Below are 23,174 nucleotides of genomic sequence, written 5' to 3' on the forward strand. Positions count from 1 at the left end.
TTTCCCGAAATGTCCAGTTTGTGCAGGTTTAGAGGAAACGGCGGAACACGTTTTGTTCGTGTGCCCGCGTTTCCGCACAATGCGTGACCGCATGTTAGCCACATGCGGTCGGGACACGACTTCGGACAATTTGGTCCAGAGGATGTGTGAAGACGAGTTTGGCTGGAATGCCGTTTCATCGGCTATCACCCACATCGTCTCGGAACTGCAAAGGAGGTGGCGGGTGGACTCGAGGAGTGGCTAGTGCAGACGCTAAACAACAAGTGGTCCAAGGGTTCGCAGTCGGCTACGTAGGTCGTACCGGTGCCCTACGGTCGAAATCGACCCTTACAGCGATTAAGTGGCCGCGGGGAGAACATCCTGGTAGCGCTGCTGTCGTGGCGTCGGCCTACTGGGCTGGATACGAGCCTCTGGTTGTTCGGGGCAGGTGGAGGCCCCTTCGTCAGCAATCCCAGCTGGTGCTAGCTGATAGGGCCTGAGCCTTCAGTAGGTCAAATTGCGAAGCCCGCAGTATCAGTTCTTGATACCTGCGGTGCAGCTGGGCGCGGGCGTAGTGGTCGACCCTGCCCGCTTTCAGCGGACAACGGGAGGTGAGGACCACCTGGGAAGCTGGCAAAGCGCCAGCATGCTACCTTGGTGGACCCCCCTAAGCGTGTCATCGATGTTCGTTGCTGCATGGCTACGCAGCTAACCTGGAGGATGCGATGTGCAATAGCCCCTCTCCGAAGCAATGCCTTCTTGGTGGTCCCGGAGAGACGAAGGGTTTGGCGGCAATGGAAATGGTTTAGTGGGTCGGGGGTGTAGTCCTGTTTACTGCTTGCATGTAGTAAATGGTCCCCAACCCCACACGGCGTCTGTTGAGCAGATTATACCCCCATTGCTTAAAAAAAAAAAGCTAAGCTCTAAACTTATCGCGATAATTATCACAAGGGAAATAATAAAAATGTTTGCCGCCGACGGGGTTCGAACCCATGCCCATGAGCAAAAACGTTTTCAAAACGCGCGTGCATCATAACCACTCGACCACGCCAGCTGAACGAATGGGAAGAGAAATTTGGTATATAAAAGCTACATGCGGAAGCGAAGGACACTCAAAATGACGAAACACGAGTAGAAAAGAAGGAAGCCAACTTTTCGTTGCTGTTGATAATATAAATTCGCTGCTGCAGATCTCTTGAGAGCACACTCTCGCAGTACTGGACGGTCTTTATCGCACGTCTCTTTTCTGCGGAAAATCGGTTTGAGCGATAGGCTTATGATTATCGCCGTGACCGATAATTTCACTCCCTGGTTCTTACAAACGTCAAGAAAGTTTAAAAATTACCTTTCTGACGACCGGTTTTGGGCACGATGTAGCCCATCTACGGGACAATGTCCGACTGACTTGTCTCGCGTCGCGTTTCGTGAATGAAATGTTTTAAACCTTCTATTTCTCAGAGATAAATTGTTTCTTTTTCTGATAATTTCATTGATGTACATTTCATTTCATGGGGGCCCAGATAGCCGTAGCGGTAAACGCACAGCTATTCAGCAAGACCAAGCTGAGGGTTATGGGTTCGAATCCCACCGGTCGAGGATCTTTTCAGGTTGGAAATTTTCTCGACTTCCCAGGGCATAGAGTATCTTCGTACCTGCCACACGATATACGCATGCAAAAATGGTCACTGGCATAGTAAGCTCTCAGTTAATAACTGTGGAAGTGCTGGATCAAAAGTCTTAGATATTTTCGATGTTTTTACAACATCCGTAATAATTTCTAAATTTGCTGAGCCTCCGCAGGACACTTTATCATGCACAATTTAAAATGATCATGTTTACCTAATGCGTCTTGGTTTTATGCAGGTTTATTTCTTGCCATATAATCACATATATTCTGGATTCATATTGTTTTGTTTGTATAACAGATTTCCGTTTCGCTGCTCTATTGCACGCTACATGGGTATAACAAGCAGCTAGTTACACATTCTCCTGTGCGTGTTGATGGTCATCATAAAAGTTTATTTCCTTCGTAATTATGAATGTTATATCAAATAGATTTTCATTGTTTAAAACAAGTTATTAGTTTCGCCAGTACAACGTAGTTTGGTAAATGTTGAAAATAAAGGAATAAAAGTTTGTATTTACCAGATTTGACAAATTGACCGGAACTAACTAACTAAAATAATATTTTATACTACGTACATCTTTATAACGGTGCACGCTGACCCAAAATTAACAACTACAAAGAAAAAAAAACTTCTATGCTCCCTATCAACGCGCGCAGGGTAACTTGTTACTAGTGACTTTTCGTACTCACGAAGCGTGCACTAGAGCAGCGAGCTCGATTTACGCACGGGGACCATGTACACCTGATACCTTTAAGGCGTCCACGTAGGAACTTCAAAATTTTACCTGTTTTTTTTCTTACCAAAACAAGCACTTTGCAATGACGAACTTATAATATTTCGAATTTTATAAAAATGAGGGATGGCCTAGTGGTCATCTGCATAGCTCGGAGTTGGTCCAGAGCCGACTAGTACGCCACTCTTTAGACTGCCACCGCCACCGGTTGGCTTCACCAAGTTGGTATATAGGGGTGGTCTTTCTATATGAATTTCCTTCAGTTCCTTGCTTTAAGTATATTCATCTTTTATAGAGTTGCATTCCAACTAAGTAGGACAAAGCTTGTTTCTCAGCTTACAATTCTATGAGCACTTCCACAGTTATTAACTGAGAGCAATTTTTGCCAATTGATCATTTTTGCTTTTGCATATTGTGTAGCAAGCACGAAGATACTCTGTGGCATGGGAAATCGAGAAATGTACAATCCGAAAAGATCTTTGATCAGCGGGATTTGAACCCATGCCCTTTAGCGTGATCTTGCTAAAAAGCTGCTCGTTTACTCCTACAGCTATCTCGGCCTTTCTTTTAACATTATAATCATTATTCGTTTGTTTCTCAGGAAAGAACTTCCCATTAACCCACCTGCCACAAAATCAGATACTTATGAAGATAGTACAGATTCCCAGCATTCATCTGTCGTTGTACGGAGTAATCCTACAAGAGTCGTTCCAAGGAAGATTTTCAAGAGCATAACGTAGGAAACTGTGGTGTGAATCCACACAGCAAAAAAATCTTAAATTTACATGTCACGTAAACTTTCATGATTGTCATGTGAATCGAATTATCATTTGACATTAAACGATATATAATGTAAACTGCCTCATCGCATTCAGGAATGTTTGCAAACTTGAGTGAAACTGAAACATTTCATGATCTTGCATCCAACATTCGCCAATGTTGCATGATTTCTTGCATCTTGAAAGTGAAATTGAAAACAAGATCGCTCAGTTTACATGATTCCACGTTGAATGTTCTGCCAAAAATAATGCACATGGATGGATCGACGGCGTGTCATTCCATGTGCATTATTTATGATTGAATTTTCAGCGGGAAAATCATGTAAATCGAGCCGTTTTGCAAGCAACATTCTTTGAGAGAAGGCGTTTCGCGTTCAATATTAAGGAATTTGGTAACAATGTTGTATATAATAGATGTGTTTATAGGTTTTATCATTGAATAATACATGAGAGATGGCTTTACATGATTGAAACTAAAATAACGTTACGTGTAAATCTAAGATTTTTTTGGTGTGCAGGATAGTGCAAGTTCTGCTGTGCTATGCCATGATGAAGAGTCCACGTGTGGGAGGCGGCCTTAAATTATCATAAACTAATCTACGTGATACTACCCGAGGAGGAACAAATAACTCCCCAATAACTTATGCATACCATATTTTGGTATCATACCAAAATTAGGTATTGTTCAGTTGTCAATACCTCAATTTGGTATTATAATAGTATTTGAAAAACAATTAAAAATACTTCATTTTTTTCGATAGCTATTGAGGACTGCTGGAGGTATTGAAATATTTCACTTTTATATGAAAATCCATCAAGTATTATTTAGGTATTATAATACCTGATCTAGTTATCAGCTTGGTATTTGTAGAATATACATAAGGTATTATTTGAGGTATTTTACCTCTTATGCAGGGCTCATTCATACCTCATTCAGGTTGTAAGTATTGGAAATTATCTGGTATTGAATACCTCAATTTGGTATTCAGTAGTTATTTTCTTCTGCTCGGGTAATTAGACCAATGTTGGGGTAAATTTCCTCTCCATAAATCAAAAATGTCATTGATGTAATTCTTATGGAACAGCTTATTGCTCTACGAAACATAACTCCAACTATGAAAATTCACATAGTAAATCAAATTTTCTTGACTATAGAAAAAGTGCATATAAACATCGCAAACTAGAAGGTTATCCATTTTATCGCATCGTTTCACTGCACATTTCACCGTTCATCAGCACAATCTCCATTGTCTATGACTTAACAACCTATTCCTGTGCTGTGATACTATCGACTGTTTTTGTTTTAGCAGCAATACCTACTTATGGCTGGTCGTTCATGCGCTGTTATTGTGCATGGCTCGATATTATTCATATTTTTTGTATCCGATCGGGATCAGTAGTCACTCAATCGCAGTTTTATTTGAGGTGTGCTTATTCAATTAGAATACAACCACACGATGTAATTAGAAGATTGAAAAATAAAAGCTGGATGAATGGTTCAATTATTTTATAGCTGATTTTATATTCCTTCCATAAAATTGACAAATCTGAAACGATGATCAATGATTTTTGCTTGTTCTTCATCTTCATCTTTTTCTTGGCATAACATCCCACTTGGGCAGAGAGTTTCTCAGCTTACTTCCACCGTTATTAACTGAGAGCTTTCTTTGCCAAAGATACCCCTTTTTTCTTGATTTTCTACAACATAATTAAAGTTTATGAATGTCTCTGAATTTGAGATCGAGATATGTGTGGCCTTCCTTAGCCGAGGGGTTAGAGTCCACGGCTACAAAGCAGAACCATGCTGAAGGTGTCTAGGTTCGATTCATGGTCAGTACAAGAACTTTTCGTAATGGAAATTTCCTCGACTTCCCTGGGCATAGAGTACCCAAGGAACAATTGGTAGCTTTTAAGATACTTACGTGTTTAATACAAGCCGCATTGCAGTAACCATTGCTGAACAAATTTTTAGTTGAATCATTAATTGAATAAAATTAATTTCCGCTTATAAAAAAGCTGTTATTTCACTTTAAGTTTGTGTTTTGAGTAAGAGCTGAATAAACCTCCGGAAATGCAAATATAGTAGCTTTTGTTCTACAACACATAAGAAGTTTAACAATTGACTGATTAAAAGCTTCTATAGGTTGTAGCCATCGTTTAAGTAGAATATTGAACATTTGATTAACAAAAAATCTACAAAAGTTTCAGTGTCTTATATTTAAAATGTTGACCAGCATGATTAGTAAAACTTATAAACAATGTGAACAACAGTATATGAGTATGCTTTTATTCAAGCAAAACATATTATGTCTTTTTATGTTATTTTCAAATGTTTCAAATGTTTTCTCAATCAAATCTCAGACATGTAGGCGACATGTGGATCAACGACGGTAAAGTTCGAATCACATTGTATAAAAAAGATCATAATTTAAATTTTCCAAATGTAGTGATCATCATCTGCGACGTTATTGACATCGGAAATAGTTACTAATCATAACATTTTCAATGATAATTGCAGTATAAATAATAATTAAACATTAATTACATGAAAGTTACCCAACTAACAGTTCAGAGTCACAAATAAACATACATATTTGATAATTGTTGAATAATGGTGACAGCTGAAAAAATGCCCTTGAAAGAGCTGAGACGATGCTATTTAGAACCAAATTTATGTCAATGTTCACCATTTTTCACTGGAATGAATAATAGTAGAATCAACACTTATTAAACCTTTCCAAAGCATCTCTGTCGACTTATCAAGATTGTTTTACTAATGAGTTGAACAAGTAATTTTTCATTCTATTAAAGAGCCAATATTCCACCAAACAAATATATTTGTGTAAACAGATGTACAGGAGACGAACTAACGTTTTGGTTGCTTCGTACTTCAGCTGTTTCCATGCTTAACATGAACATGATTAAAAGCTGAATAGGTATTTTATAAAATCCCAATTCAACAAAGATATATCATCCGAGCAGTTAATCCAAAGAAGGCCAAAATAACGATTAATAAACACATTATTCAGCAACAAATAAGCCTTACAAAAGAGGTCACACCATAGCCAAATTTACGAAAAGTGGACAAAATATCTAAAAATTGCGTTGTATTCATAATGTATTGCAATGTTCAATTTACTAATATTATTATTATTTATCTTCATTTGAGTGGCTTTTCGCCTTTGGCGAATTCGTCACTAACTTACTAATATATAAAAACATATTGGTTACAATCATTTTTCAATACAATTGAATTGAATTATGAATTATGTTTAGAAAATATTTTGAATCAGTCTTCTGATGTAGGATTTTGAAAAACAAAAAGAGCACGTTTAACATACAAATGATTGAAATATATTCTATATTTCTATCATGCTTAATAAATAGTAAAAATACGACAGATGATTAAAATATTAACCTAATGAAAAATATAATATATGAAATTATCGAGTTTCAGTATACTTAGATGATCAATTAAATTAAAGTTTTAACAAGTTAAAACTTATTATGAAATTCAATTAATAGTTTCAAACTGTTTTTACTTTGTGAATAAACTTTATTTTTGACCAGCTTTGTCATAAATTTTCTCACTGTGCGCTATAAATAGCCGACTGAATTCAGCTTGCATCAGTACTGAACAGCAGCAGAAGTAATGCGCTTGTTCAGTTGTTGATCAGCATAGCACGTGTTTATTTGTTTATTTGTTACATCAACAGGCAAAGTGAGGCCCCAATGATGTTGGTACATACAAATCGAGACAAGAAAGGTCAAATCTACAAATAACACATATGGAAGTCAAGAGCTAAAACTTAATCTAAAGCACATTCAAAGCCGTTGTCAGTTGTTTCGTCCAGCAAAAAAGGATGAAAATCTTCGACGTAAGAACTCACGAGTGAGATGAAAGTCGAAGATAGATGCGACTCGGTTGAAAAGTTTCAGTAATCCGTTGATCCCACCGTTAGTACTGTAGTTCGTCCGTCGGAGAGGAAGCCTTAGGAGCGAACTATTGCGGAGCAGTCGTGGTCGAGCATTCAAGTCGATTTGTTCGAGGATTGATGCGCAGTCTATTCGTCCCTGAAGCGTATCGGCGATCGTCAAAGCTCTGATTGTGTCTCTTCGCGTGCGGAGTAGCTCGAGATCTATTAGTTGGCATCTGCTCTCGTAACTAGGTAGGCGGAACGGATTCGTCCACGGTAGTTTGCGAAGCGCAAAACGTAGAAAGCGGCGTTGAACCGACTCGATTCGCTCGGCGCTGTTATTGTATGCAGGACACCAGACTGCAGAACAATATTCCAGAGTGGAACGAACGAGGGAGCAATAAAGCGACTTTAGGCAGTAGATGTCCGTGAAGTTTTTGGCGATCCTGAAGATAAATCCAAGGGTTCTGGACGCCTTGTCTACGGTGTACGACACATGCTGCCTGAAAGACAATTGTGAGTCCATGATGACACCCAGATCTTTCACGTGGTTAACGCGTTCGATAATCGTCCCATACAGACTGTAGGCGAATAGGGTCGGCTGCTTCAGTCGTGAGAACGTTATAATTGAACATTTGACTGGGTTAACTACCATCCTATTAAGAGAGCACCAGTTAGCGAAAGCGTCAATCTGTTGTTGCAAAAAGTGGCAGTCGGTTGTAGAGCGGATCTGTAGGAACATTTTTAGGTCGTCGGCGTAAGACAAACGAGGACCTTTGATTAGCAGATGAACATCGTTGAAATACAACAGAAAGATCAACGGACCCAAATGGCTACCTTGTGGGATGCCAGAAGAAGCAGAAAAGCTACTAGCTTTGAAATCGCCAATTGAAACCAATAATTGACGACCGGTGAGGTACGTCCGGAACCAACATAACAAATTGCCGCTGACACCAAGTCTGTCGAGTTTTGCGATCGCGATAGCGTGGTCCAGCTTGTCGAATGCAGCAGAGAGATCGGTGTATATGACATCCGTCTGCGTACGTTCCGTCATGCTATTAGTGATGTAGGATGTGAGGCACAGTAAATTAGTGGTAGTTGACCGGCCCGCAGTGAAACCATGCTGGTCGGGGCTGAGATACTGCTGACAGTGTGAGAGCAAAGGTTCCATAACGACAAGCTCGAAAAGTTTCGAGACGGAACACAGCGCCGCAATTCCTCGGTAGTTATTCACGTCGTGTTTACTTCCTTTTTTATGTACTGGGAACATGTATGCGGTTTTCCAGCAGGACGGAAAAGTGCCACTGGAAAGCGACATTTGAAAAAGATGATGGAGAGGAACTAGCAAGTTGTCGATGTGTTTTTTCAGGAGTGCGGAGGGGACACCGTCTGGCCCCGGATTATTTGAGGATTTGAGCTTTGAAGTGGCCTTGGTGATCGCGTCGAATTGTACGTCGATAGCACTCAACGATTCACCATTCAGAGGAACATAACTGGCTGCGCGGCTTACTTGGTCCTCGGTGATGCCCTCATCGTTGAAAACGTTGGCAAATTTTTCAGCGAACAGCTGACAGATTTCTTGCGTGGTAGATGCGATTTCTCCGTTCAGCTCCATAGACGACGGAAGGCCAGATTCCATACGTTGTTCATTTACAAATTTTCAGAAGGATTTGGGCTTATTTTTAAGTTTAAGCTCTATATCTCGCTGGTGCTGAGAGTAACATAAGCGACTTAATCTTTTATATTCGTTATTGATCCTCACATAATCGTCCCTTAGAGGAAGCGTTCGATGCTTTGTTAGTTTCCTTAAAGCGGCTCTCTTCTGCGACTTAAGTTGGCGAAGCTCTTTTGTTTGCCAGGGAGGATGTGCGTCTTGAAGATGTATGCGCTTTGGTACATGCCTGTCGATGACATATGAGAGAACATTTGAAAAAGTAATTGCAGCGACTTCAACATCGCGGGGGTCAAGAATAGTTGCCCAATCGATACTTGACAGGACATCTGCAATGCTACGATGATCGGCTTTCACAAAGTTGTACGAAACAGAGGCAGGGCGATCGTCGAATTCGGATATCTGGTAGCCTTCAATAGATATCATCAACGCAGGATGATGAGCGACATCTTTTACTAAGGCGCACGGAGCCTCGGAAATTATTGGTGCTTTTTCTTGGAAACTCACGAAACATAGATCCAGACTACGGTTATTTTCATTGACAACGTGATTGATTTGAGTCAATGTGGCGGCACTGTAGCTATCCAACAGATTAATCGCACAGGCATGGAACGACGAGCACTCGGGGTCCGGGTAGAGGAAACCGCTGTGAGACGGTTTCCACGAAACACCAGCAAGATTGAAGTCACCGACAATGATTATTTCGTCCGTCGGGGATGCTGACTCCATCATAGAGAACACAGATTGACAGTGAGCATTATAAGTTCGACGTCGCGCACCCGATCGGGTGCAATGTACAAGGCGCACAAAAACAATGTACGACCGTCGAACTGGATAGATACCCAGACTTGTTCCAAGCACCTCCACAGGCCGTTGTCAAGAGCTTTCACTCTCAGTCCAGAGCGAACCGCCACAAGAACACCGCCTCCGGTGCGTTTGCAGCTATTGTTTGGATTCCGATCGCAACGAAATACCTCGTAACCGGATCCGAATACCTGATTAGAAAGCGTTTTAGAGTCAAGCCAAGTCTCGGTTAAGACGATAATATCGTAGCAGGCATCCGAGACGGCTAAGCGATAATCGTCGATACTTGTATTCATGCCGCCGACATTTTGGTAGTACAGAACGATGTCTAGTTTCGAAGTCGCTGCCGAAGGTTCGCTTATTCTGGAATGCAATAGTGCGTCAGGTGTCGAATGAGTGCATGTTGAAACAGGTGAATACTCGCCAGAGTCGGGTTGTTGGAAGACCCTCTCTCCGTTACCGACTACAGGACCAGAACGACTGTGATGAACGTGGGCAGCAAGAGGCAGGACTGTAGCGGAGGGATCGAGGGCTTCCATGAAGCTTTCTACGATGCGTTCTGGTTGTCCAGCAGCAGATGAAGTTGAAATATCGTCGTTGACACTAAAAATTGAGGGCGCATCAGGCGACGAAGGAACAGAGGCTTGAATGTACTTGCCTGTGAGTGCGCGATGGAAGACCCCTGATCCGCATCTAGCTAAAGGACCAGGACGACTGTGCTGAGCGATGGCGGGAGATGGCACGACTTCGCTAGAGGAATCAGGGGCTTCCAAAAAGCTGTACACAGTGCGTCCTGGTTGTGAAAATAGCTGGGTTGCGCCGTGAGCTTCTATTGAAGGGCCGTCGATGGAAATGAGATAATTGTCGGCGGACTCCAGATATGAGGAGTTCATGGTCGCAGCGATTTGACTATACAAGCGATTACTCGTGGTGGCAGAGGGATCCACAGCGCTAGAACGTGAGAACTGATCAAGCGGAGAAGAGCTACTAAACGATGAATACTTGCCCGTGTGAGAGGGTTGGGAGACCCTGTTACCATACTCGACAACAGGACCAGAACGGCTAAGATGGCGGGATGTTGATTAAACTTTGTTGAATAGAAGCTCAAGCATGATCAATATTCAGCTACAAGAGGTTTATATTGAGCACTGGAAGGCTGATATATGAATTCAAGGATGGCGCAGATGGCAAGGTATAGCGCTGACGATGGGAAGGTCTCGAGTTTGAATCCAGTGTCCAGGTAATTATTGAAAGTGGTTATTAATTCATGGTAAAAGTATACACTGCATTTGAAGTACAGTGTTAAGCGATTTTTGGTCATTTATTTGTTTTCAATTAATTTTGTAGCAGTTGAATGAAAGCTGAGATAAATGCTTTTAAAGCGATTTTGAAGTTATAGAACAAAGTCAATATACAATGACACGCTTTATAACTGCTCCAAATTTGTATGAACAACGCCTGAACAAAGGCTTCACATGGAAATAATTAAAATTTTGTTAAACATGATGCTGAATTAAACTGCAATAATGTTGCTTATTAAATTAGCGTTGTTAAATCAACAGTCCTTATTAGGCTAAGTGCAACCTTAATAAACATCATTACGATACATGATTACTACAATCACTAAATGATAAGTAGCCTAATAATTTCGCCAGATTTGCTTGAACAATGTGTGCGTAGCAGCTGCAAAGTAATATAATAAAGCAACTATTCAGTATGTAGTTGTGAAAAATTGTTTAATAAATGATTATAAAATAGGCAAATGTTTCTTGGGATATCATCGTACCTGCCACACGATCTACGAATGCGAAAAATGGCTACTATTACAAACAAAGCTCTCAGTTAAAAACTGTGAAAGTGCTCTTAGAACACAATGCTTAGTAGCCGGCTCTGTCCCAGTGGGGCCGTTAATGCATGAGAATGAGCATGAATGACCGCCCACAGTTGCTACTCCGTTATTGCAAGAACAGCTGTACTTACACAGGGAACCAACAGATGCTACTCAGGATCAGTAGCATCTTCAATGTGTAAGTACTGGTGCTCTCATTATTATAACAAACAATACCGGCGCCAGCTGCGTCCGAATGCAGGTCAATTTGGGAATGGTAGGGAAATGTTGACGTGTCATTTGCTTTATGGAAGCCGAGGAGTCCTCTGCACTTCCACAAGAAAACACTGGGAGTTTGGATATGGGAAAGGATTCGTTTTGGTAAACGATAAATATATAATTTTAGATGAATACGTGAACCTATACACAGATGATCGATACCGATAGTGCAGTTACTATGCGAACCGGACACGATCCGAATTACGTCGCTCGCTAACAAAGGAGCATGCAACAGATTCAACGGATCAAACACTACTGACGCGTCGATTTTTTTTTCACCCGCACACTTTGTTTTCGTTTTTTCCCGAAAAACACGAGCCGGACACAATTGATCCGGATTCCGTCGCTCGCCCTCAAAGGAGCATGCAACAGATTCAACAGATCAAACACTACTGACACTTCGATTCTATTTTCACCCGCACACTTTGTTTTCGTTTTTCCCGAAAAACACGAGCCGGACACAATTGATCCAGATTCCGTCGCTCGCCCTCAAAGGAGCATGCAGCAGATTCAACGGATCAAACACTACTGGCCTGTCCTAGTGGGGCCGTTAATACCAAGAAGAAGAAGAAAAAGAAGAATAAGAAGAAGAAGAAGAAGAAAATAATAGACATTCCTGTCAATCGTAGAAATAAAAAAAACTCAGTGAGGTGAATGTCGTTATGATCTGATGTCAAATCTGAAACTTTTAGATTGCTTTTTGAATGGGTTACAATCATTAATGGATATATTTTCAGAAATGCAATGAAAATTTTCCGAAATATTTGTTTTGCTTACGTTTTTTGCATGATGTTCATCTTAACAGCACCAGCTGATCTTTTTACCAACATAGTGCAGGTAAAATGAACATTTGCATCGATAAAATATGTGAACATGTATCTATTTTAGTTTGAATTCGAGTCGCTTCTTCAGATAACCTCCTTATTTTTGATGCTGTGTGTTAGAATTATACAAATTCCTCGTTTTTTCTCAGAAACAAGATGGTATCCTTAAGGTGTTCACTTTACCACCCCTTGCCCTGATATTTTGTCTTCCTCTTTCAATGCCGGAATTGGCTTTTAATTTTTTTTTCAAAATTTTAGATGACTTCCAAAAGAGTTTATAGCCAGGGTACAGCTGAGAAATTTATTTTCAAAATTTTTGTTTCTGATTTGAGTAAAACGCCTTTTAATTTATTTTTGCAGAGCCTGCCATATATTGTTCACAGCAGGATCGCGAGTACGTTGAAATTGCCTTCTTTCCACGTTTTTAAGACATATCAGTAGTTTAAGACCGTAGTATGTAATCACAGATTCGAATTTTACATTGGTATTGCTAAGCTTCTTGCTTCAACGATGTAATGTGTTAAAGTTTCGAGACCATTATTTTTTTGATTTATTTGATCATACATCAATTAACTTGATAAAACCTCACCAACAATGTTTCGCCAATTCACTCGGTTCATGGCCGCCTTTCTCCATCCTCGACTGCGACCCACGCTCTCCAGGTCCTGGTGCACCTGGTGAATCTACCTAGCTCGCAAAGCGCCACACCTTCTTGTTCGAAGCGAACACCATCTATGTAGGGCTGTTGTCCGCCATTCTTGCAATGTGCCCTGCCCAGCGTATCCTTCCAGCATTGGCCACCTTCTAGATACTGGGTTTGGCGTAGTTTTGGGCGAGCTCGTGATTCATCCTTTGCTGACACACACCGTTCTCCGGCACGCCGCCGAAGGTCGTCCTAAGGACCTGGCGTTCGAAACTTCAAGAGCTTGTAGGTCCTCCTCGAGCATAGTGCGCGTATCATTCCCGTAGAGGACGACCGGCCCTATGAGCGTTTTGTACATCGTGCATTAGGTGCGGGGGTGAATCTTTCTCGACCGTGGTTTCTTCTGGAGCCCATAGTAGGCACGACTTGCACAGATGATGCGCTTTCATATTTCCAGACTAACGTTGTTGTCAGCCGTAAGGATCCGAGGTAGACGAACTCGCCAACCATCACGAAAGTATCCTCATCTATAGTGACACTGCTTCCTAGACGGGCCCTGTCATGCTCAGTTCCGCGTACTAACATGTACTTTGTACTCTTGTTGTTTCGCGTTTTAGGCGGGTGAACAAATCTGCCACCGTTTCATATTTTCTCCCAATAATATCCATGTCATTCACGAAGCAGACAAATCGTCCGGATCTCGTGAAAATCGTACCTCGACTGTTAAGTTCGGCTCTCCGCATGACACCTTCAATCGCAATGTTGAACAGCAGGTACGAAAGTCGTAGTCTCGATCGGGATTCGAAAGAAGTGGAGTGTTCGCCCAAAACCTTTACGCAGTTTTGCACACCGTCCATCCTTGATTTAATCAATCTTGTGAGCTTTTCGGGAAAGCTGTTCTCGTCCATGATCTTCCATAGCTCTACATGATCAATACTGTCGTATGCCGCCTTGAAATTGATGAACAGGTGGTGCGTAGGGACCTGGTACTCACGGAATTTCTGGAGGATTTGCCACACGGAGAAGATTTCGTCCGTTGTTTAGCGACCGTCGATGAAACCTGCTTGATAACTTCCCATGAGATCGTTTGCTGTAAATGATAGACGATGGAAGATAATCTGGGATAGCACTTTGCACGCGGCGATAGTGATTGCACGATAATTGGCACACTTTAGTTTGTCGCTCTTTTTGTAGATGGACCATATAACGCCCTGCTTCCACTCCTCCGGTAGCTGTTCCGTTTCCCAGATTCTGACTATAAGCGGATGCATACAAGCGGCCAATCACTCCGGGCCAATCTTTATGAGTTCGGCTCCCATACCATTCTTGCCAGCGGCCTTGAGCTGTTGAATGGTATCCCTTCTCCCATCGTGGGAGCTGGTTGGTTCTCACTGTCCGCTGTGCTGGTTGGTTCCCACTGTGACGCTGTCCTCACCTTCTGCGCCTGTGTTTTCTGCGCCATCCAGGTATTCGTAGTAGTGCTGCTTCCACCCTTCAATTACATCGTGTCCGTCCGTCAAGATGCTCCCATCCTCATCCCCGCACATTTCAGATCGCAGCACGAAGCCTTCTGCGGGTTGCGTTGAGCTTCTGATAGAATTTCCGCGTTTCTTCAGAACGGTACAGCAACTCCATCTCTTGACATTTTACCTCTTCCCGGCGACGCTTTTTGTCCCGGAGTAGGCGGGTTTGCTGTTTCCGCCTCATTCTGTGTCGCTTCCTGTTTTGGCGCGTACCATGCTGCAGCATTACAGCTCGCGCTGCATTCTTCTCCTCCAATACCTCCTGGCTCTCCTTGTTGAACCAATCGATTCTTGCACCCCGTTCCACATATTCGACAATACTTTCTGCAGCGTAGTTCCAGAAATCATTTTTCGTACAATTTTGTCAAAAGTTAAAAAGGATGGTTGTTGATTTAAAATTGTCCAAACTGTAATACAAATAACATGAAAATAATTTAAGTTGACTCTTTAGTTGGGTGGATAATCTTTGTTGCTGGATTTTAAAGGCTGATTTCAGATGTTAGTTCATTATCTAGTCATGAAATGTTTTAGATTGTACTGCATTTAGCTGTATCCGGTACCTCTCTAAGAGCCTTATCCAAGAAAACAACAGCGATTATCATAAAATTGAATGGTTATCTGTGATGCTTTCCAGTGGGCGCTAAATAAGTCATAAAAGTTAATTATCTCTGTATATAATTTCATCTATGACCTGAAATTCCCCACGGAGACTTTTAATCCAAAATATTCGACATGTACATGTGAAGTAGCGCGGCTCTGTATAATCTTTCCATACTCCCATACATTCTTGATCTGCCATACTATCAAAACGTGATCGACGGGAATTCTGTCATGCTTAGAAAACACGTGTGGAAACGTGTTGTAAGTCAGGAACCGGGTGACTTTTTGCCTCCGATGTACTTGCCAGTCGTAATAAATAAGTGATTCGGAACAGGCAAAACCACAGACGACGATGCGTATCACCCTCGACTCGGAATCCCCCCAACCAGGTTGAAGATTGACCACTGCACTGGTAACTCGAAGTGTGCTTAGAGTTAAAGTTGAATGTGCAGTTGAACAGTGAGCCCTACTAATTATATTTACACATTAGTGGGAAACAGGGAGCTTTGCTCTGTGCCTACTGTTTAGCATACCGGCATGATAGCCACGCTTGCGGGTGTTAGGAATCAACCACGCTGCCCGTAGTGTAGTTGTTGCAGGGCACTGTTGTTAGTACTGTTTGATACCCGAGCGAGGGTTTGTTATGATATCAATGGGGTAAAAAAGGCTCAGCTTGCGCAGTCGTATTTCGATCGTGGTGGAATAAAGTTGTTAGTTATCCCAATAAGTGGGCGTGGGGACTAGCGAAGTGATTCGACCAACAAAGAAGTTATACATTGTTTCAAGCTGATTAAGTATCACGAAAAGAACACCAGTGAAAGTGCAGTTAACAAACAAATCATATCATATCCTGTGAACAAATAAGGTACCTTATTCACATTTGTTTAGATAACCGAAATGTACTAATAATCTAAGCACAGTTTTATGATGGAAAACTTAGAAGGTTAAGTGTTCTATAAAAAATGTATGATTACACTGTACCCAGATGAAGAAGGTCTGTATTTACACAAAAAAGGTAACAGTGAAATCTCTTTTACTATATGCTGAAGAAACCATCGAGGGAAGGATGAAGTACCTTCTAGAGCTTTTGTAAACTTGAGCTTACGCTGAAAATGATTCGAACAATGGGTGTTTGGCTCTCCAGAATTGTGCTCTTGGAAATTTAAGGTGTGGTCTCGTTCTATATTAAATCAACCCTGTGATATCCAAATTTGTGTTTCTGATCTAAATATCAGTTTTTGCTTCCCTCAATTGACCTTATTACGTTTTGGACAATGCTTTTTTTTTTTTCTATGTCTTATGATTTTTTTGTTTTAGATTTTTCTAATTTTCGTTATTGTTCGTTTTTACTTTTGCAGAAACCCTTTTTCGGTTGACATTTTTTTTTGCGATGATATCTTTTTGAGTTTTCACGGTTTTTGGTAAAAAAATGCAATTTTCTTTATTCTTGATATGTTTTGTAACTAACGGAAAACAGTATCAAAGTGTAGCACTCATCACCAAGCTCTTCTTAATTTCATTGGATAAAACTATAAACCATACAAAAATTTGTATTGCCAATCAAACTTAACCAAAAAACTGTAAATTACTAAAAAAAATCCACGAAGAATAATGTTTCAAAAATACAATGTTTTTGCAATTGTCATCAAAAACTAATTGTGACATTTGTGTTTTGTACAATTTAATCGCCAAAATGAAATGATACTATCAGCTACTAAAATTTACCAATTATCCTAAACAGTACTTTGTCTGAGAACGGGCTTGAGCATTAGAGAATCATGTGAATATTTTCTTTATGTAGCAATCTTGACTGAGAAAGCCTTATCCAAGAATATTTGAATCTGAATTCCAGTCAATAATCATCAATATGAATTTCAGTTAACTTCATCCATCAATATCATGCTAGTTTCTGGATACGAAAATTTTTGTCTTAAGTATTTTAAATATAATGTGCATATTCATTTTGCATATGTGAAACCAAATAAACATGGGACAATTATAATATTTTTAAAACATTCAGTTTTGGAAAATTATTTATTTTCGTGAAATGATTAATTCCTTTTTGCAAATATTTTAGAAATATTTAAGACCCAAGAAAATATGAAATAATTAGAAACTGAAATTTTTACAGTTAAAGTTTATGATATTTATGAATCTGCAATGAAGCTATGAGATTCTACAAGAATGATGTCTAGGATTTTATAAGAATGATACATAATTCGGTCTTATATTCAGAAAGAATTGTTCCAGAATCTTACTTAATATTTTTTATGAACGCTGCTGGAATTCAGTGAGAAACATGGCCTGGGTTTTTTTAAATGTAGCAAAATCTTGTATAAAAGGATTCAGAAAGATTCTTATGTAATCGGAGCACAATTCTCAAAGAATCCTGGGCAGTAAAGTAAGAGTAAGAGAAAGATGCTTAGAAGTAAATGTATTTTCTTTAGTTTCACCAAACAAACTTTTTAGCTCTGGTAAATTTTAAAATATGATCGCTTGAATGTGGTCGCCATACAATTTGGTTTCGAAAAGGTTTTGCAGGGCTGATTTAGGGTATTTGAAGTACTTCAGAGTTGAGGTCTTCACTATCTACAAAATCTACCGAGCTGGCTACATCCCTAACTTATGGTATTTTTATTATCTCAAAATGAATTAGATGTCTGTCAGTATAGCCAATGAATCATTTATGCCATCTAAATCCATCGATCATTTTATACATTTCACATTATGTGAAAAATGACCTGCAGAAGGCATTATTCAAATACAAAAATAAATATACGCGCGGCTCTTACTGTGAGATATGAAATGTAGAAAATTTCTAATTAAAGTTTATAGCGTGGTTGATCAAGTGGTCTGATCTGTTTCCAAGGTAGTGCAAATTTTGTAATTATATCACCGCCAACATGTATTTGGGTATCTCAAATAATAAAAATTAGATCTTCATACAAGTGCCATTGTCAAAGAATTTTAAACTAAAATTTTGAGCTTTTTCAATCCACAGATTTTTTTCCTACATTTTTCCAAAATTATTGTTTTTGTTACACTGTGCAATATTTTTTTAATTACATTACCAAAAATCAAAAATCTTTATCCTACGGTATTCAAAATATGACAGCCCATAGGCTTCTTAGAATCAAACTGGTTTGAGCTTTTCTGCATAATAAAGCTGCAGTTTCAATTAGCAGTGGCATACAAACATTGATTTGGGTAATTTACATTATCTCTAGCTCTTTTGTATTCGAAATTTAACACATTTGGATGTGTAAACAGTCGATCAAACAGGGAGATAAGTAAAATAAACGAGTGTGAAAGGTATGATTGAACTGTTAAGTGGATTTCATTTTGCAATACTATACTAATTGGCAGATAAACATGATTCACAAACAGTAGGTTTACTTGAGTGATGTTATAATTTAACCGTTCAAGATGAATGGATAATCATTTGAAGCCGAAATTGGTTCACAATAGTTGAATTTAATGTAAAAAACTGCGATATTTATTACTAAACGAACTATCCAGGAAATAAGCTGGCGAAAAAAACGAAGTACATGAATTTCGAACGGTGGAACCCATCGACAACACTTGAATCAAGTTCCATATCAATTAGGATGGCGGCGACCAAGCAGAACGTGGAGTTCAACCGTTTTTCTAATTCAGCATATAAGCGCCAACGAACGATAAACTCAAAGAAATGAATGATGACTTATATTAGAACCTTGATAAGGCTTACCCAACATTGTAGAAAACATTTAGGGCAACCGAAGGACAACGGACCTCTAGGGTGCCGTGACGACCTCTCAAGCCACTGCAACAAAAAGTGTTGATGAAAATTCTTTGTCGTCAAAATGTAAAGACATTTACTTCAGTCTGCGGAATGATTGCTTTATTCCGTTGAACTAGATACAGTACAAATCTGAGATTGCTTAAATCCTACAGTTATTAATATAACTGTAACAATCATCAATTTTTGATAAATGACATTAAATGGCATATTCACTTCTCTCTTAATGCCATCCAAGCAGCTCTTGATGAAGATCTGATAATAAGAGGTGCTCATTGGGTTTCTTTCTCCAGATCAGCATTCTCTTTGCATTTCTTCAAAATCCAAAGTGTTAGTGCAATCTTTGAAAAATCTTTAAGAGTTCCTTGTTCGACTCATTTTTAAATTCTTTGAGTTTTGCTCTTTTGGTTTTTAAATGTTTCCACTAGAATCATTGCACTGGCACTGATTAATTCATATCTGAGCTAACAGAGCTGTTCTTGGTGGCATACTGGTGGATTTTCTATGGTAGTTTTGACATATCCAAATAACCAAATATCACTTTGATTCGCCCTGCGTGCCAATATAGGACTGTTTAACAGCTAACTTGCCCTTTTTTAGCCGTATAATAGTCCTATATGGTCTATATGGCAAATAAGCAGGCTAGTGGTTATTTGGGTGATTTGTAATTTTTTTCTGGAAATATTTTAACGATGCACAATCAAGAAGGTGGGCTCATCTAAATGATGATTTGCATGTTCTTTTAAGATATTTGGTAAGTTCCAAACGTATCTCTAAATATAATGCAGTGCAAGATTTTAAATCTTCTTGCTGAGATTTCACAAGAAATCCGTCAATTTCTCGTAAAATTATTCGTCGTTTTTTGGAGAAAACCTTTTTTTCGTGGATATCTATATAAATAAAAATGGAATGGTGTTTGTACGTCACGAAATGGCTCGAGAACGGGTCAACGGATTTGCACAATTCTTTTAGTGTTTTATTCATCTAGGTTTCCGACGTGATCGTGTGAATAAAAAGTTTAGAAAAGTCCGGAATAATCGAAAGAACAAGATAAAACTAATCTGTCATTTTGGATGGGATAGGACATGTCATTTTTCAACAGCCTACTTGATGACATAACGAAGTTTGCCGGGACCACTAGTTTTATATAAAATTCTTCGAAGTAACTTTTACGATTTTATTGCAAATATTGTACTGAATGCCTACAAGATCTTCGAGCGAAACATATTTTCCAAAAGAATACTCGACAATAACATGTTTTACAATTTTTCAATAACAACTTAAATAACTTATTAGGCATTCGATAAAATTTCTCTACAAATCAGTGCTTAACCATAAATGTTCATGTTTGTTACTATAACCTAATAATTCATATACCATTTTACCTTAAATTTTGAATTAAATTTTAAAAAAGTTAAAACTAATATTTTTGAAACTTTGAAGGATACTTCAACCGAATTTATAACCGAAAGCACTACTTCAACCGAATTTCGAAAATTTCAGTGAAGGGATAGGCACACACGTATTGAGGACTATTTGACTCCAATGGTAAACAATCTGATTCTTCGGAGAATCCGGAATATCGGTAAAAAAGGTCAGTTCATGGAAATCACCTTAAGCAGCTGCGTTTGTTTACAAACTCATAAGAATTCCTTATTACAGAATGTAATGGATAATTTTAATTGTTCATAGTGAAAATGGTCAATATGTAAAAACCATCCTAGACCACCGAAATTTATTCCAAACTTAGAATACATTATTATACAGGCTCGATGTTCTTCTTCTCGATATCTCTCCCTATGTCGATGATTTCGTCGGTCCCTTCATTCTAAATAAGTACATTTACACTCTCCATATCTCGGCATCTTCCTTATCTCGATGTGTTCTTGTTGTATTTTAGTTGATTTTGGTTGTTGAACACAATAGCGTCCTGAAGCCCTCCCAATTTTAGTATCAAACGCTTAAATTTAGGTCAGAAACACATTTTTACTAAATTTTTCAATGTTTTTCGTTGGTTTAAGTAAAACAAAAAAACATTTTTTTAACTGTTTTTTGTGATTTTGTGACATACCTTGGTTCAAGCCAAACTCCAATTCTGGTTATGTTTGGTTTTCCGTTTCCCTTCCGAAATGTCAGACAGGAACAACGCCAGTGTTAAAATTACAAACCTTGTGTACAGTAACTCTATAGAGTATATGAATTCACAGTCTGGTGTATAGAACTATCGGAGCTCATTGGTTAATCGAGGAAACATATTATATTTTCTTTGTTTAAGCAAGAAAGTCACTTGAAGGCTTAAGCATTTTGTTTAGTTGCCAGCGATTTTAGTGAGATTATCACGTTGCCAGTTCTTGGGATTTTCTATTCGCCAGACAGTGAATAGAGTGACTGTACTCCTGTGGTGCTTTTATCGAAAAAGTGAACGTCAAACATGAACAAAAGTTGCTCATATTTTTAACCATTATAAAATTAGAGTTTAAATATGATATAGCCACTATTTTAGCGGGAGTTGCAGGAACATGCTCTTTCGTGTTATTAAATAAAAACAAGATTTCATTAAACATTCTAGGACCCTATTGAGGATCACGAAATGGCGTCTTCGTTATTCTTCAGGTAACAAAGTGATTTGCAATCTACTATTCATTAAACAATATTTTCTTTGTCTCGATCTCACTTTATCTCGTATCTTGATATCGAGGTGTGGAGGCGTCTGTAGAACATAACAGATGGTTTGCATTGTTGATGGACAAATATGGTCATAATCTGGGAGGGAGGCACAGATACTACACACAAAATATGACACAACACTTTTCTAAATTGCAAGATAACTCCCGCTCACCAACGACAATCAAGGCAGGCTTGGGAAAAATCGCTAGTTTTCTTTTGTTGTGTATCTTTGATCTTTCTGGACAAACTTGGAAAAAGGGGCATAGTTTTATGTGCATTTAATTTAAATTTTGATTGGAGAAGAGTAAAAAGATGCGTGTTTCAATACTTTATATTCGATAAAATTAAAAGGTGCTATCATGGCATAGCTTTTGGGTGTGCAGGAATTGATTTTAAACCGATTGTTGTCAACTTTATAGAAATGCAAAAATAGGTTTTGATCAATTACGCGCTTTCATCATGTTTGTCCATTATTTGAGGTCTGGGCTCACAGTGACAATTCGTGACAGCAGAATCTCGGCTCACTATGACGTACATAAATTTTGTATCGGTTTCTCCCTCCCAGGTCATAATGATGCCACTCGAACAGTGAATTAAATTGTCACCAAAGGAGACCAAAAACAAACAACAAAGCAAGCTCGCTGATAACCGTTCATCCCAACTTTTGCGGATTAGGATACAATCAAAAGCAAAATTGTCATGACAATCACAGCATGCAACATTGTTGCAACCTTTTCGACTCGCCATTAAACAGTTATTTTAAACACAAAACCAATTTTTTTTTTATGGAATTTGTTTGATAATGTGCCAATGTATACCAACACAGAGAAAGTTCTCGAAAATTTCAATACGAAGCCCAGAAAATCGCTGCGCAAAAAAAAAGACACATTTGCATCTCACAAAAACAGGGAGGGCCTCAGCGGAGCGGCACAACGCTAAAAGCAAGCACAACTTTTTCCCTTCACTAAAAGCCTAAAACAAAAAAAAATAGTTGAAGCATTGCTGAGATTAACGTACACGATACCATAACATTTTTGTAACTAGAGTAACTTTTCAAAAGATGGTCCGATTATGGAAACACGTATCTTGTCAATTATTGCTGTGTGCATTTGAAATGCAAATATCAAATGCGGGAACATCAAATGCGGTAAGATTTTTCACAAGAAATGCGGTGTCAAAGATAGATTTTTCTTGCTAGGGCGGCAGTGATTTCTACAATCGTTGCTAGGTGTCCTTTGATTGTTTTGTGTTACCGCATTTAGAGGACGTTTACTCAAGATTTGCATCTCAAATGCAAACAGCAATACTAAGATCTGGGAGGGAGGCACAGATACTATACACGAAACATAAAACAACACTATTCCAGATAACTCTCGCTCATCAACGACAATCAAGGCAGGCTTAGGAAAAATCGCTAGTTTTTTTTTGTTGTGTACCGTCGATCTTTCTGGACAAACATGGAAAAGGGCCATAGTTTTATGTGTATTTAATTTTGATTGGAAAAGAGTAAAAAGATG

General features: G+C 39.1%; 1 protein-coding gene across 2 annotated transcripts in view; it reads left to right on the forward strand.

Annotated features, from left to right (window-relative positions):
* The window catches only part of LOC5566091 (sodium-independent sulfate anion transporter), a 148,064-nt gene that overhangs the window by 103,805 nt on the left and 21,085 nt on the right, over positions 1 to 23,174 (forward strand). The window contains exon 1 of one of the 2 annotated variants that reach the window (XM_021853295.1): positions 15,851 to 16,074. The exons of the other annotated variant lie outside the window; for it this stretch is intronic. The gene's annotated coding sequence lies outside the window, so the exon portion shown is untranslated. Of the gene's footprint in view, positions 1 to 15,850; positions 16,075 to 23,174 lie in introns of those variants that run through there. 2 annotated transcript variants of the gene reach the window in all.

Source organism: Aedes aegypti, chromosome 1 (assembly GCF_002204515.2).
Source record: "Aedes aegypti strain LVP_AGWG chromosome 1, AaegL5.0 Primary Assembly, whole genome shotgun sequence".
Taxonomy (NCBI): Eukaryota; Metazoa; Arthropoda; class Insecta; order Diptera; family Culicidae; genus Aedes; species Aedes aegypti.